Consider the following 5291-nt stretch of genomic DNA (forward strand, 5'->3'; position numbering starts at 1 on the left):
CATAAATATTGAAGATTGTTATGTCTTCTGTTGGATAGATCCTTTAAGTATGATATAGGTCCCTCTTCATCTCTTACTACAGTCATTGGGATAAACTTTAATTTATCTGACATGAGGATTGCTACCCTTGCTTTCTTTTGAGGACCATTTCAATTGTAAATGGTTCTCCAACCTTTTATTTTCAGGCTATAGGAGTAGTTAATTCTAAAATGAGTCTCTTATAGACAGCAAATAGATGGGTCTTGGTTTTTTATCCAGTCTGAAACCCTGGGTCTTTTGATGGGATCATTAAGCCCATTCACATTCAGAGTTACTATTGAAAGATATGAATTTAGTGTCAACATACTACCTATTCAGTCCCTGTTTGTGTGGATTGTTTCTTTGGGCTTCCTCTTTCTTTTACAGAGCCCCCCTTAATATTTCTTGCAGAGCTGGTTTGGTGGTCACATATTCTTTCAGTTTCTGCCTATCTTGGAAGCTCTTTATCTCTCCTTCTATTCTGAATGAGAGCCTTGCTGGATAAAGTTTTCTTGGCTCTTCTCATTTAGGACCCTGAATAGATCCTGCCAGCCCTTTCTGGCCTGCCAGTTCTTTGTGGAAAGGTCGGCTGTTAATCTAGTATATCTTCCCATATAAATTAGGGATCTCTTGTCTCTTGCTGCTTTAAGGATTTTCTCTTTATCTTTGGATTTTGCAGGTTTCACTATTAAATGTCAAGGTGTTGAACGGTTTTTATTGATTTTAGGTGGTGAGGGGGATCACTTTATCTCCTGGATCTGAATGCATGTTTCCCTCCCCAAATTAGGGAAGTTCTCAGCTATGATTTGTTCAGTTATACTATCTGGTTCTCTGTCCCTTTCGGCGTCCTCTCGAACGCCAATGAAATGTAGATTTTTCCTTTTGAAGCTGTCATTTATTTCCCTTAACCGTTCCTCATGGTCTTTTAATTGTTTTTGTCTTTTTTCCTCAGCTTCCCTCCTTACCATCAACTTGTCTTCTATGTCATTCACTCTTTCTTCTATGTCATTAGCCCTCATCCTTAGGATCTCTGGTTTGGATTGCATCTCATTTAATTGATTTTTAATTTCGGCCTGATTAGATCTAAATTTTGCTGTCACGAAGTCTCTTGATTCCTTTATGCTTTTTTCCAGAGGCACCAGTAGCTTTGTAATTGTGCTTCTGAATTTGCTTTCTGACATTGAATTATAATCCAAATTCTGTAACTCTGTGGCTGAGAGTACTAATTCTGATTCTTTCTTTTGTGGTGAGTTCTTCTTTCTAGTCATGTTGCTCAGTACAGAGTGGCTAAAAACGAGTTGTACTGGAAAAAGGAAGAAAAACAAAAAACATAAGAAACAAACAAAGAAAAAATCAAGGAGTATCCTCATTCTATGTACCGTAAATCCCTCAACTTCCCCTGGAGCTTTCAAGGGCTGCTCGGCCAAGAACTTGCTCTTCCCCTGTCCTTCCAGCTGGTCTTCTGGGGGAGGGGCTTGCTGTGCTGATTCTTAGGTGTGTGCACCTGGCGGAGCTGCCCCGCCACCCCCCCCCCCCCACACACACACCAGGTGCACAGCTCAGTGGGAGATGTTTTTCCTGTGAGGCCTCTGTTCCCTGGCTGCCCTGCTCCGTCCCAGGCACAGGGTGACACCAAGAGGAACAACACTGGTGGTGGCCAGCTTTCCAGCCCTGGACTCAGCTCCCACAGTAACCACTGCTGTCTCCCAGTCCACACTGGCCTGGGTGCTTGGTGGCAGAGGCACTGATCTGCACAGCTCAGGGGAGCCTGGTGGCAGGAGCGTCCTTGCTGTCCTTTGCCCTCTTAGCCTCTGCCTGTCCCAGCAGGAGCAAAGGATTGGGGGCTCTGTCCCCCGGCGCCCTGGGATCCGGGGCTTGCACTGTTGGAATTGCTCTCCCGGGCCGTACAGCCCCCTCCACGTGGAGCCGCTGCCTGAGCTTCTGCCCGAGCCCCCGCTGTGTGCATGCTCCAGCCCTTAACTGCTCTAGGCCAGGGTCTGTGGTGCACTCTCCCCCGGGGGGCACTTCCTCTCTTAGTGACCCCGGGAACCTAGAGACCCCACTGCCCTTCCTGGGATTCTGCCGGAGTTCCCTGCGAGCACCTTTCCCTCTGGGAAGAATCCAGTGGGGATTTTTAAAAGTTCCTCCTTCTCCTGGTCGCAGCTTTCATGTCCTGGAGGTTTTCACTGCCCAGCCTTAGCCTGGCTCCTCATGGGGTGCCCCTTCCCCACTGGATCCTTTTTTATTTATTAATTTTTTCCATCTTCCTACCTTGTTAGAAGTGCAAAGCCTTCCAGTTGTTCTTACTTTAAATCTCAGAATTCATAGATTTCAGGATGATTTAAAAGTTATCTAGGTAAATTGGTGGGGACAGGTGATTTGGGGACCCTACTCTTCTGCCATCTTTCCCCACCCCCTACTTATTTATTTATTTATTTTAGAAAGAAGAAGGAAGGGGGAGAGGGAAGAAAAGAGGAAGTAGTGGCAGAGGGGGAGAGAGAGGGACAAACAGACTCTGTACTGAGCCCAGAGACTGACATGGGACTTGGGGCTCAATCTCACAATCCTGAGATTATGACTTGAGCTGAAATCAAGAGTCAGCTGCTTAACTGACTGCACCACCCAGGTACCCCAATATTAATGAAATACTTTCAATATGTAGATAACTTGTATTGTAACCTGTATCTTCATCTTATATACCTTCTCTACCACAGGTATCTTATTGCTCACAAGACAGATGAAATGAGCACTGTGGGTTGTAAACACTTTCCCTTCCCCCAAACCCCTGTGAAAATACTGGAAGTGCCAGTCCAATATCCCTTCCTTCTTTCCTTCTCTGGTCTTTCAAATGACTCTTGCTCTCCAATACCTGTTGTGTAAATTTGATCACACAGACTTGGAAGATGGAGAAAGTCAGCTTAAGGGAGGGGATCAGACAGGAAGCTACCCTGAGGGAAGCTATGTCAGTGTTCATGGTCAGAACTGGAAGGTGGGGGGAGGAAAGGAAGCAGGGTTCCCTGGCTATGGACAACAAGGAGGCAGTTTTATGTTTTATATGGGGGTAGGTATGGTTAGTAAAAAGCACTGGAGAGGGTAAAGTATAAAATAGAGAATTTTAAAAGGGAACATTGAAAGTATTGTTGATGTGTAGCTTTTACTCCTCCTAATACCTTTGGAGAGAGGCTAATAAGAAGGTTTGTCTTGCTTTGGCTTACTAACTGAACCTCTAGTACTTGACACTACCCAGAGACAGTGTGCTTAGGCCTCAGACCTGTTTTCTGTGCAAATGGCAGTTTAGGTTTGGAGGAAGTTATTGCCTCAGGTAAGTCCAGGGTGGAAGTGTCAAGGACAGTTTCTGAGGACTCTCATCACTCTACGCACAAGAACCTGTCTAAACTGGAGATCACCTCTTAACTCAGAGTTGAGGACCTGCTCTAATGGGAAGCAGATACTTCTAGGGTACATGAAAGGGTAAGAGAAAGATGGCAGAGCTGAGAAGAGACTGTTTCCCGTGGGAAGGGACTTTGGCCATCTTGTCAGAATTCCAGCCCAGAAGGCTACCAATGGACAAAGAGACCATTGTCTCATTGGACAATGAGAAGCTGGAGTGAAGGTAATGCCTTTTGCTGAGGCTTCACCAAAGAGGAAGATGCCAAGCCTGAGCCATTGGGAGGGTCCCATGGTCTGCAAAAGAATAAGCAAATACTCCCACACTAAAGGACCCAATGGTTAGTCAAAGGCAAAGAGAAAAACAGTAGACCTCACACCTTGCCATGCATGAGCAGGAGGAGGTAAGTCAGAGCCATCTGCATATGTTCTCCCTCCCTCTATGAGACAATGAGAGAGTTGCCTTAGAATAGCCCATTTCTCCTCCACAGCCTGAGCACACTCAAAGCCAGAGCCACACACCCAGCCTGCACTGAGTGGAAGGAAGGGGGGATTTTGTGAATCTGATGCTTTAAAAGGAACATGATAGAATCTTGAAGAACTATAATGTGACTCTTTATCAGTCAAAGGTTGGTGAGTGGAAAGTTCTGAACGCTTTGATATACTGCTAAGATAGCTATTTTGCAATGAAAGGAGAGGTTTAACAAGTAGTCACTGGAAAGCAGTGAAACTATGCTCTATGTAGGAGCAGGGCTGGCACTCCTAATCACACCAGCTACACTTGTTCACGTTTTCTCCCCCATAGGATTATCATCACCCTGAAGGCAAGGACCATATCTGTTTCATCTCTCAGACACTTGCAGAAGTCTTTCCCAGACTCATTCTGCAAATTAGAATTATCTGACTGTGTTCCCCTCAGAACTGTGACAGCTCTATGGCAGAGGCTGTCTTTTTCTGCTGTGTCCCCAGCTTCAAAAACAGACCTAGAACAGAGGGGGTCATTCAATAAATGCTAGTTGGATTGTAGAAATTATGAAAGACTATTTATATCCTTTATGAAATTATGAAAGAAATTATGGAAGAAGTGACTGTGATGAACTGAATGGTGCCCCAAAGATGCCCATATCCTAATCCCTGGGACCTATGAATATGTTATATCACAAAAAGGACTTTGTAGATGTGATTACATTAAGAATCTTGAGATGGAGAATTTATTCTGAATTATCCAGGTAAACCCAAATTAATCACAAGTGCCTTTATATGAGAGAAGCAGAGGGATGAATGGGGACAGAAAAAAAAATAGGCAGTGTATTATATTCCCATCTTCAGAGAGAAAACCAGAGGATCCAAGAGATTAACTTAGCCTCGTCATAGCTAGTAAATAGCAAAGAAAAAATTGAATCTGGGAGGCCTATGTTTATCTAAGGGTCGAGATTTTTTACTTATACCAGAGGGAAGATAAGTCTAGAACAGAATCAGTGAATACATGGAAGGGACATTTAAGTGTATATATTTCAGATAATGTATGAAATTCAACTTTAGATTTAACTCACATTATTGAGCATTTGCAACATTTAACCCCAGGCCCAGAGATCAGGTGAACAGCGACTGCAGGCAAGGCACACTCAGTCCATAAACCTACAATCATACCACCCAGCCTCCATTGTAGACCACACACTGCCAGATGTCTGAAGCCTCCTCCTCTGCAGGGAACATGATAAATAATTCATCTTCCCCAGCTTTCTAGACAATGTTGAACTCCCTTGCTGGGCCTCCATGACCAGGCACTATGAGGTCTCCTAACATTTCCATTTTACTTCTTTGTCCTAGCCTCTGTTCTAACTGAAAGCAGGCAGCTTTCTCTCTCAGAGCCTCTTGCCTGGGAC

Source organism: Canis lupus, chromosome 19, assembly GCF_011100685.1.
Source record: "Canis lupus familiaris isolate Mischka breed German Shepherd chromosome 19, alternate assembly UU_Cfam_GSD_1.0, whole genome shotgun sequence".
NCBI classification, from domain to species: Eukaryota; Metazoa; Chordata; class Mammalia; order Carnivora; family Canidae; genus Canis; species Canis lupus.